Below are 12,695 nucleotides of genomic sequence, written 5' to 3'. Positions count from 1 at the left end.
TTAATTTTTTTGGTGGTGTAAAATAAGAGTCCAATTTTGTTCTTCTTCATGTGGTTATCCAGTTTTCTCAACACCATTTGTGGAAGAGACTATCATTTCCCCAGAAGCATTCTTGGCTCCCTTGTCAAATATTAGCTGACCATATTAGCTGACCATAAATGTGGGGGTTTATTCTTGGGCTCTTGATTCTTTTCCATTGGTCTATGTGTCTATTTTTATGCCAGTACCATACTGTTTTGATAGGTTTGTAGTGTGATTTAACATCAGGAAGTGTGCTGCCTCTGACTTTGTTCTTCTTTCTCAGAATTGCTCTTGCATTTTGGGTCTCTGTGAAAATGCCACTGGAATTTTAATAGAGATTGCATTAAATCTATAGATGGCTTTGAGTAGTATGGTCGTTTTAACAATACTAGTTCTTTCCATCTAAGAACAAAGGATATCTTTCCATTTGTTTGTATCTTCTTCAATTTCTTTCATCAGAGCCTTATAGTTTTCAGTGTACAGATTTTTCACCTCATTATTTACATTTATTCCTAAGTAGTTTATTGTTTTCTATGCTATTGTGAATGGAATTGTTTATTTATTTTCAGGTATTTTGGTTTTAATGTATAAAAACAACTGATTTCTGTATGTTGATTTTGTATTTTACAACTTTACTAAATTTGTTGTTTAGTTTGTAACAGTTTTTTGATTGAGTCTTTAGGATTTTCTATATATAAGATCTTATCATCTGCTAATAAAGACTTTACTTCTTTCTTTCCATATTGAATGACTTTCATTTGTTTATCATGCCTGAATGTTCTAGCTAGGACTTCCAGTACTATGTTCAGTAACAGTGTTGAAAGTGAGCACTTTTGTCTTATTCCTCATCTTAAAGGAAAAGCTTTCAACCTTTCACTGGTGAGTATGATGTTAGGTATGGGTTTGTCTTATGTGACCTTTACTGTGTCAATGTATGTTCCTTCTATACCCAATTTATTGAGAGCTTTTATCATGAAAGAATGTTTGATATTTTCAAATTCTTTTACTGCATCAATTAAAATGATCATATAATTTTTATCTTTCATTCTATTAATGTGGCATATCACATTTATTGATTTGTGTTTGTTTGAATCATTCTTGTATCCCAAGGATAGATCTCACTAAATTGTGGCATGTGATCCTTTTAATGTGTTGTTGAATTTGATTTGCTAATATTTTGTTCAGAATTTTTGCATCTATGTTCATCAGGGATATTGATCTGTATTTTTCTTTTCCAATTGTGTCCTTAACTGACTTTGGTGTCAGGGTAATGCTGGCCTTGTATAATGAGTTTGGTAGTGTTCCCTTCTCTTCAAGTATTTGGAAGAGTTTGAGAAGGATTGGCCTTAATTATTTCTTAAATATTGTGTAGAAATCACCAGTGAAACCACCTGGTCATTGTTTTCTTCCTTTGTTGTTGTTGTTTTCTTTTGTATTTTTATTTTTATGATTATTGATTCAAACTCCTTACTCGTTATTAATCTTTTTTATATTTTCTATTTGCCACGATAACTATTGATGAGTTGCATGCTTCTAAGAATGTATCCATTTCTTCTAGGTTATCCAATTTATTGGTGTTCATAGTAGTCTCTTATGAGCCTATATATTTTTGTAGTATCAGTTGTAATGTCTCCTCTTTCATTTCTGATTTTATTTATTTGAGTTTTCTCTCTTATTTTTAGTCACTGAATTATTCAACCCCAGGATTTCTGTGGGGTTTTTTTTACTATTTCTATCTGTGTTAAGTTTGTCATGTTTATTGTCATGTTTTTCATGATTTTGTTGAATTTTCTTACATTGATTTCTTGTACTTCATTGAGTTTCCTTTAAACACCTCATTGAGTTTCCTTTAAACACCTATTTTGAATTCCCTATCAGGTAAATCAGATCTCCATACCTTTGCTTTTGGTTACTAGCAGATTTTTGTGATCTTTAGACGATATAATGTTTCCTTGATTTTTCATGTTCCTTGGAGTTTTGTGTTGCTGTTTTCACATTTAAAGTATAAGTCACTTTCTCTAATCTTTACTGGTTTCATGGGAGAGATAACTTTTATATCAGTCTTGCTATAGATTCTGAGGCTTTCTCAGAACTTGTATGAATACACCTGTTTTACACTTCTTGTCCCTTCTTATGGCAGAATAATTAAGCTTGTGTATCTTCTCTTGATCCCATAATGCTTCAGGCTGGTTGCTGACACCCTCTCTTTCCTTTTCCCAGAGGTGGCACTACAGCTCATGTTTGTGGTTTCTCCCTTTCCTGCAGAGCCTGATCTGCTCTCTGTGCATGCTTCCTGTCTGTGAAGAGCTTTTGCTCTCACTGCGACCCTCAAGAGCACACAGGAAGCTGGATGCAGAGTGAGGGATATTTGGGTTTGGAACACAGTGCGCCGGGGGTGCCACTGGGTTAGATGATATCTGAGGGTGATGTTTTCTCCTCAGCTCATAGGCAGACTTTCTGAATTCCAGATTGCAGTCAGCAGGAGCCCTGTACTTTTAATGCCTTCTGAGACACTTATCTGCCTCTTTCCTCATCTCTTCCATCCCTCCAGTCATGGAGCTCCCCGTTTCATACTCTGGATGCTGTGAAAAAGAAATGAGTCATTTTGGCAGGGTCCTGCACAGCTGGGGAATCCAAGCATTCACAAATTTTCTCTTCCTTTACCCCAGGGAAGAAATCAATGGACATCTTGGTTAGCCCTAAGCTGTGCTGTCTTGGGAAAGAAGTGATGCTGGCAAAGTCAAACTGTTTCTCTTACCCACTCTAATGCATGCAAACTTTTTTTCCCAGCAGAGTGCTGTAACTTCTCCTTTGGGAAACCTAGACTTCCACAAAGGCTTACTCCTCCATAGGTTACTGCCTTGTTAGTGTTCTCCAGGTGTTCCCAGAACTCAGCTGAGGGGGGCAGGAACTAGTTCAGTCTCCTGTAGGTTCCATAGGTGGAACTGAAATCTGTCTGCCTCTTACCCAATGCACAGGTGGGCGAGACCTCCTTCAGGATCTCTTGGTGTATGGTGCTGGATCCCAAAACATCTACAAAGGTACTTTTTTTTATGGATGCAAGCCAAATTTTTGTTGTTAAAAAGGGGGACAAAAAAACAAGGAATGTTTTATGTCACCATTATGCTAACGTCACTCTTTAATTCATATTTAAATATTTGTTAGAATTCATCAGTGAAACTGCCTGAGCATGGGCTTTTCTTTGCAGGATTTTTAAAAAATACCAATTAATGCTTGCTTAAAATCTATTCAAAGTTTCTATTGCAGTAGCTGATTTCATCCAAGTTATCTAATTTGTTTTCATACACTTATTCATTGAATTTCCTTGAAATTGTGTTGATTTCTATAAAGTCAGTAGTGATATCCTTTATCTCACCTTGGTTTTAATCATTTTGATTTTCTTTCTTGTTTCTTGATAATTCTACCTAAATGTTGACCAATTTTTAATATTTTCTAAGAGCCAACTTTTCTTTTTATTGATTTTATTTATCATTTCTATTCTACAGTTCATTAATTCTGTGCCAATTTACTTTATTTTTTCCTTCTGATTGCTTTAGGCTTAGTTGCTTTTTTAATCTACTTCCTTAAGGTGAAAGATTAGGTTATTGTATTGAGATCTTTCTTCTTATTTAATATAGGTGTTTACAGCTGCAATATTTTCTTTAAGTACTATCGCATTCCATAAGTTTTCTTCCATTGCTTTCATTTTATTCATCTTTAAATATTTTTTATTTCACTTGCAATTTCTTCTTTGACACCTTGGTTATTAGTAACATGCTTTTCAAAGTTTACACAAACACCTAAATTTTCCAAAATTACTTTGGTATTTATTTCTAGGTTTTTTTTATTTGTTTTAATTTTTACTGGGGTATAGTTGTTTTACAATTTTGTGGTAGTTTCTACTGTACATCAAAGTGAATCAGCCATATGTATACATATATCCCCTCTTTTTTGGATTTCCTTCCCATTTAGATCACCACAGAGCACTAAGTAGACTTCCCTGTGGTATACAGCTTGTTCTCATTAGTTATCCATTTTATACATTTTAGTGTATAAAACTAATTGTATATATGTCAATCCCATTCTCCCAATTCATCCCACCCCACTTTTCCCCCCTTGGTGCTCATACGTTTGTTCTCTAGGTTTGTGTCTCTATTTCTGCCTTGCAAACAGGTTCATCTGTACCATTTTTCTATATTCCACATATATACATTAATATATGATATGTTTTTCTGACTAGAAAGAGAAAAACATATCATATATTAATGTATATATGTGGAATATAGACAGTCTCTAGGTCCATCCACATCTCTACAAATGACCCAATTTCATTCCTTTCTTATGGCTGACTAATATTCATTCTATTTATGTACCACATCTTCTTTATCCATTCATCTGCCTATGGATATTTAAGTTGCTTCCATGACCTAGTTATTGTAAATAGTGCTGCAATGAACATTGGGGTGCATGTGTCATTTTGAATTATGGTTTTCTCTGCGTATATGCCCAGTAGTGGGATTGCTGGGTCATATAGTAGTTCTATTTGTAGTTTTTTAAGGAACTTCCATACGGTTCTCCATAGTGGCTGTATCAATTTACATTCCCACCAACAGTGCATGAGGGTTCCCTTTTCTCCACAACCTGTCCAGCATTTATTGTTTGTAGATTTTTTGATGATGGCCATTCTGACCAGTGTGAGGTGATACCTCATTGTAGTTTTGATTTGCATTTCTCTAATAATTAGTGATGCTGAGCATCTTTTCATATGCCTCTTGGCCATCTGTATGCCTTCTTTGGAGAAATGTCTATTTAGGTCTTCTGTCCAGTTTTTGATTTGGTTGTTTGTTTTTTTGATGTTAAGCTGCATGAGCTGTTTGTATATTTTGGAGATTAATCCCTTAGTTGCTTCATTTGTAAATATTTTCTCCCTTTCTGAGGGTTGTCTTTTAATCTTGTTTATGGTTTCCTTTGCTGTGGACTACCTTTTAAGTTTAATTAGGTCCCGTTTGTTTATTTGTGTTTTTATTTTCATTACTCTAGGAGGTAGGTCAAAAAGAATCTTGTTGTGAATATGTCAAAGAGTGTTCTTCTTATGCTTTTCCTCTAAGACTTTTATAGTATCTGGTCTTACATTTAGGTCTTTAATCCATTTTGAGTTTATGTTTGTGTATGGTGTTAAGGAGTGTTCTAATTTCATTCTTTTATATATAACTGTCCAGTTTGCCCAGCACCATTTATTGAAGAGACTGTCTTTTCTCCATTGTGTATCTTTGCCTCCTTTGTCATAGATTAGTTGACCATAGGTGTGTGGGTTTATTTCTGGACTTTCTATCCTGTTCCATTGATCTATACTTCTGTTTTTGTGCCAGTACCATACTGTCTTGATGACTGTAGCTTTGTAGTTTCCACAAGTAACTTACATAATTACCATAACACCAATAAGCAGTGATCAGCCAATAACAATCACAAGCCAAGTGCCATAGCTATACTGCACAGCAATTCCCAAAGCCTCCTCACTAAAACAAGCAAACAAACAAACAAAAAGTCACCAGAATCCCCAGTATCATAAATTACTCAATCCCCCCATCCTGTTAAATTTAAACACAGTATCTACTTTTTCATCCTTTAGAACATAAAGGACCATTACAAGCTCCATTAACATCCCTGAAAGAAACGTCCCTACAACGGTTTTATTAGAAACTCAGACCTTAGGATACCACTCAGTAGCCATAGCTGTAGTATAACCAAATACCACAAATATGCTCCCCAAATAAATTTTAAAAATGCATTAAACCCAAAAATGATCCACTAAATTTTATTACAATCCCACAACCAATGCCACCACTCACAGTTAACTCAAGCCAACCACAAATAGTTGAATGTTTTGAAGAAAAACCTACAAAACTAAATATAAAAATAGTACTTAAAATAAATACCATGTATGTCATAATTTTTCTTACTTGGAATCTAAACATGTTCAATGACGTGAAAAATCATTGCTGTATTTCAACTGTAAGAACACTAATGACCAACATTTGAACATCCCACACTTTTATCTGAATTATTAACAACACAATTATTGATCTTCCAGCTCCATCAAACATTTCATCATGATGAAACTTTGGTTCCGTATTCAGTATTTGTTTAGTTCTACAAATCTTGACAGGGTTATTTCTAGTAATAAGTTACACATCAGGTACAATAACTGTCTTCTCTTCCGTAACACACATTGGCCGAGATGTAAATTACAGATGAATCATCTGATACCTACAGGCAAACGGAGCTTCCATGTTCTTTATTTGCTTATATATTAATGTAGGGTGAGACCTTTATTATGGATCCTACACTTTCCTAGAAACATGAAACGTTGGAGTTATTCTGTTGTTGACTGTAATAGCTACAGCATTCATAGGTTACATTTTACCATGAGGCCAAATATCCCTCTGAAGGGCAATAGTCATCACAAACCTCCTTTCAGCAATTCCTTACATTGGCACTTAACTAGTCAAATGAATCTGAGGAGGGTTCTCAGTTGATAAGGCAACCTTACATGATTATTTGCCTTCCACTTTATCCTTCCATATATCATTGCAGCCTTAGCAGTCATCCACATACTATTTCTCCGTGAAACGTGTTCTAATAAATTCACAGTAATCTCATCCAATATCGACAAAATCCTATTTTTCATCAATACTACACAAAGATATCTTGGATGTCTTATTCCTATTTGTAATCTTACTAATACTAGTGCTTACCTGATTCTTCCAGGAGACCCAGACAACTACACTCCAATCAACTTCCTCAACACACCCTCTCATATCAAACCAGAGTGATATTTCTTATTTGTATATGCAATTCTATGATCAATTCCCAACAAACTAGCCTTAATCTTTTCAATCCTAATCCTAGCAATTATCCCTATACTTCATACATCAAAACAACAAAGTATATCATTCTGACCTCTCAGCCAATGTCTATTCTGAGTACTAGTAGCAGATCTATTAACATTAACATGAAAATGAACAACAGGGCAACCAGTTGAACACCAATTTATCATCATCAGACAACTAACATCTATCCTATTTGTTTTTCTTAATGTTACTCCTAATACCAGTAACAAGCATCATTGAAAACAATCTCTTAAAATGAAGAGTCTTTGTAGTATTTCCATTACCTTGCTCTTGTAAACCAGAAAAGGAGAGCAACACATCTCACTAAGACTCAAGAAAGAAGATCCAGCTCCACCATCAGCACCCAAAGCTGAAATCTACTTATACTATTCCCTCAATAATTTATTATGGGACATCTACACTGCCCCTGAATACTATGTAAGTATTAAAAATGGCATTATCTGAATAATAATACTATGTATTTCATGTATTAGGCACTCCTCCACATATATAAATACATATGTTTGCTTTTTTGTGCATAATGCATGGTATGTATAATCGTGCATTAACTATATACCCCATGAGTATAAACATGTACATTAGTTTATTTATATTATATAAGATATTATATGATCAAAATACAGTGAATCCTAGGCAATATAAATATTTATGAAGTAACCAGAATGGTTAATATTACATAGGACATGCATCTATTAATTGTACATAGCACACTGTCAAATTATTTCCAGTCAACATGCTTATCATAACTAATGACCAGAGCTTAATCAGTAAGGCATGAGAAATCATTGACTCACCCAACACACGTCCCTCTTCTGGCTCTGGGACCATGAATCATGGATGTTTCTATAAATGAATTATATCTGCCATCTGGTTCTTCAAGACCATCTCATCTAAAATTTCCCATGCTTTCCTCTTAAGACATCTTGATGGACTAATGACATGGACTAATGACTAAACAGCCCATGCTCACACATAACTGTGGTTTCATGCATTTGGTATTTTTTAATTTTGGGGGGATGCTGTGACTCAGCTATGGCTGTCTGAGGCCTTAACATAGTCAAGCAACTTGTAGCTGAGCTTTAATTGAATATTATTTACCAGCATCATCAACCATAAGGTGTTAATCAGTCAGTGGTCACAGGACATAAAGCAATTATACACTGTACATACACATATATGATTACACATACACAAATACATGTACCCGTGTATACATACATGTTCACATGTACACATACACATACATGTATAGTAGGTAAATGGCCTGCTTAATCAAACCTCTTTTACCCCCCATAGACTTTATACTTCATATGCCATTGCTGTCCTGTCAAACCCCCAAAACAAGGCAAAGCACATAAATATACAATATTTAGCTAACTCATTTAACAAAAAACATTATCCCTATTTTAACAATCCAATGTCAGTATGACTACTAGCCTCCTAACCATTTTAATGAATTACTTAGATATATACCACTTATACAGATAGACATCCCACTAGATTTGCCACCCACCTCAAACAGATTACAAATTAAAGTAAATTTTGGTAATCACCAGAAGAAAACAAAATCAAACATAATAATACTAAATTTTAGCATACACACCATTACACTAACTAACAATATATCACTCAAATACATAAATTTTATCCATACAAAATTCTACTCAACCTGTTGATTTAGCTTAACAATCAGAGCAAGGCACTGAAAATGCATAGATGAGTTTATTAACTTCATAAACACATAGATTTTGTCCCAGCCTTTCTATTAATTTCTAATAAAATTTCACATGTAAGTATCTGCACCCCAGTAAGAATGCCCTCTAAATCATAAAAGATTAAAAGGAGCAGGTATAAAGCACACTAAAATGTAGCTCACAACGCTTTGCTTAACTATGCCCCTATGCGAAATAGCAGTGATAAAAACTAAGCTATAAACAAAAGTTTGGCTAAGTTGTATATTAACCAATTAGGGTTGGTAAATTTCATGCTAGCCATTGTGTTTATATGATTAACCCAAATTAATAAAAGTTCAGCATAAAGCATGTTAAAGAGTATCCAAAAAAAATAAAGTCTTAGTTAAGCTGTGAAAAGCCATAGCTAAAATAAAATAAGCTGTGACTTTAACACTTCTGACTACACAACAGCTAAGAGCCAACCTGGGCTTAGATAACCCACTATGCTTATCCCTGAACTCAAACAATTATAACAACAAAACTATTCACCAGAGTACTACTAGCAACAGCCTAAAACTCAAAGGACTTGGTAGTGCTTCATAACTCTCTAGAGGAACCTGTTCTACAATCAATAAATCCTAAGCCTCATCAATCCTTGTGAATACAGTCTATATACTGCCGTCTTCAGCAAATCCTAAAAAGGAACAACAGTAAACATAATTATCAGACATAAAGATGTGAGGTCAAGGTGTAACCTATTGGATGGGAAGAAATGGGCTACATTTTCTATCTCAAGAACATAAAATGAAATAAAAGAAAACAAAAGGTTTTTTTTTATGAAATTAAATACCAAAGAAGGGTTAAGTAGTAAATTAAGGAGTGCTTGATTGAACTAGGCCACGAAGGTCGCACACACGACCTGTCACCCTCTTTGTATTGATAACTTCTTATAACCTACAATATTATCAAGTACCAAACATATGAGAGGAGATAAGTTGTAACAAGGTAAGAATACTGGAAAGTGTTCTTGGACAAATGAAAGTGTAGCTTAAATAAAAGCATCTAGTTTACATCCAGGAGATTTCATACTGCATGAACATTTTGAACTAAATCTAGCCCAAACTTCCCACCAAATTCAACTATCATAAGTAAATCGAATAAAACATTCACTCAATATCTAAAGTATAGGAGATAGAAATTTAAAATTGGGACTATAGAGATACCACAAAGGAATAATAAAGGAAGCATTAAAAGTACTAAAAAGCAAAGCTTACCCTTTTTGCCTTTTGCATAATGATTTAGCAAAGAAAACTTTAACAAAGAGAACTTAAGTTAAATACCCCAAAACCAGACAAGCTACTTATGAGTAGTTTACAAGAACAAACTCATCTATGTGGCAAAATAGTGAGAAGATTTATAAATAGAGGTGACAAGCCTAATAAGCCTGGTGAAAACTGGTTGTCCAGGAAAGAATTTTAGTTCAACTTTAAATATTACTTTAAAAAACCTACTTTTAACCTAATTTTAAATGTTACTCTAAAAAGGTACAGCTTTTTACATACAGGTTACAACATTCTGAATAGAATAAAAACAAACAATGCCATAGTTGGCTTAAAAGCAGCCACCAATTAAGAAAGTTTTCAAGCTCAACAACATAACCAACTTAGTACCAACAATAAACTAACTCCTGGTTTAATATTGGACCAATCTATTAATTAATAGAAGCAATGCTGTTAATATGAGTAACAAGAAATATTTCTACTTGCATAGGCTTATATCAGAATGGATAACCCACTGATAGTTAACAATAAATAAATCTAAATTAATACTTAATTATTTATTAAAATAATTGTTAATCCAAAACAGGCATGCATTTAGGGAAAGATTTTAAAAAGTAAAAGAAACTCAGCAAACACAAGCTCTGTCTGTTCACAGAAAACATCACCTCCACTATAACTAGTATTAGAGGCACTGCCTGCCCAATGACACCTGTTTAACCACCCCTGTATCCTGACCTTGCAAATGTAACATACGCATTTGTCCTCTAAGCAAAGCCTTGTATGACTGACCACATGTGGGTTTTACTGTCTCTTACTTTAATCTGTGATATCGACTTTCCGGTGAAGAGGCGGGAATGACATTATAAACCAAGAAGACTCTATGAATCTTTAATTAATCTAAAAAATCAACTAAACAATTAAGGGATAACAAAACTTTTTAATGGATTAACAATTTTGGTTGGGATGACCTCGAAGAATAAACAACCTCTGACTGATTAAAATATAGTCTAACTAGTCAAAAGGTTTTATTACATATTGATCCAAAATATTGATAAAGGGAACAAGTTACCCCAGGGATAACAGCACAATTCTATCCTAGAGTTTATATCGGCAAAAGGGTTTATGACCTCGATGGTGGATCAGGACATCCCAATGGTGTAACTGTTATTAAATGCTAATTTGCTCAAAAATTAAAGTCCTACATAATCTGAGTTCAGACCAGAGTAATCCAGGTCAGTTTCTATCTATTATATATTTCTCCCAGTACAAAAGGACAAGAGAAATAAGGCCTACTTTATGAAAGTGACATCAAATTAATTAATGATGTAATTTTAATTCATACACATGCCATGCCCAAGAATTGGGTTTGTGAGGATGGTAGAGCCAGAGGTTCAATTCCTCTTCCTAACAAAATGTTTATAATTAACACTCTTTTACTCATTTTCCCAATCCTACTTGCTGTAGCATTCCTCACATTAATTGAACAAAAAATCTCAGGTAATATGTAACTCCAAAAAGGACCAAACATTGTTGGGCTCTATGGATTGTTACAACCCAATGCTGAGGCAATCAAATTATTTACTAAAGAACCAGTTTGACAATCAACATCATCATTTTTTATATTTATTATTGCACCAATTCTAGCCTTAACCCTGACCCTCAAAATATGAATTTCTCTTCCCATACCCTATCCACTCATCAACATAAATTTAGATGTACTATTTAAACTAGGCATATTAAGCCTATTTATCTACTCCTGTGATCTAGATGAGCTTCAAACTCAAAATACATACTAATTGAATCCCTATAGGCAGTAGCACACACAATTTCATATGAAGTAACATTAACAATTATTCTTTTAACAGTTCTATTCATAAATCATTTACTATTTCAATACTAATTATTTCACTTAGCAGAATATCGTCTAGATCAATCAATGTCACAAATGGAAAGATTTCATTATTTTTTATGAGTAATATTCCATTATATATTTTTTATATATAAATATATAAAAAATATATAATGGAATACACATGTTCCATTATGTGTGTATATATATATGTGTGTGTGTGTGTGTGTGTGTGTGTGTGTGTGTGTGTGTACATTTTCTTTATCCATTTATTTATAAGTCGACACTTAGGTTGCTTTCATATCTAGGCTATTGTAAATAGTGCTCCAATGAACATAGGGATGCACATATCATTTCCAATTAGTGTTTTTGTTTTCTTTAGATAAATACACAGAAATGAAATTGCTGAATTCTGTGGTAGTTCTATTTATAGTTTTCAGGGGAACCACCATAGTGCTTTCCAAAGTGGCTACACCGATTTACATTCCCACTAACAGTGCACTAGTGTTCCCTTTCTCCACATCCTTGTCATCACTTGTTTCTTGTCTTTTTCATAATAAACTTTCTGATGGGTGTGAGTTAGTAACACATTGTGGTTTTGATTTGCATTTCACTGAAGATTATTGATATTGAGAACTTTTCATGTGCTTTTTGGTTATCTGTATTTCTTCTTTGGGAAAATCTATTCAGGTTTTCTACCAATGTTTTAATCGAGTTGTTTGTTTTTTTCTGATATTGAACCTCATATGTCCTTTATGTATTGGATACATTGGGTGTCAGATGTATTGTTTGAAAATATGTTCTCCCATTCAGTAGGTTGCTTTTTTGTTCTGTTGGTTGTTTCCTTCACTGTGCAAAAACTTTTTACTTTGGTATAATTGCACTTGTTTATTTTTGCTTTCATTGCCCTTGCCTGAGAAGATATATCCATAAAAATATTGTCAAAAGTGATGTCATAGAG

At 33.9% G+C, this 12,695-nt stretch overlaps 1 pseudogene; it reads left to right on the top strand.

Moving 5' to 3' along the window:
* Positions 1 to 6,045: 6,045 nt before the first annotated feature.
* LOC138842512 (cytochrome b-like) lies at positions 6,046 to 7,170 on the top strand (annotated as a pseudogene).
* The last annotated feature ends 5,525 nt before the right edge of the window (positions 7,171 to 12,695 follow it).

Source organism: Globicephala melas, chromosome X, assembly GCF_963455315.2.
Source record: "Globicephala melas chromosome X, mGloMel1.2, whole genome shotgun sequence".
NCBI classification, from domain to species: domain Eukaryota; kingdom Metazoa; phylum Chordata; class Mammalia; order Artiodactyla; family Delphinidae; genus Globicephala; species Globicephala melas.
The sequence above is the reverse complement of the archived record's forward strand: the minus strand, read 5'-3'. Positions and strand labels throughout refer to the sequence as shown.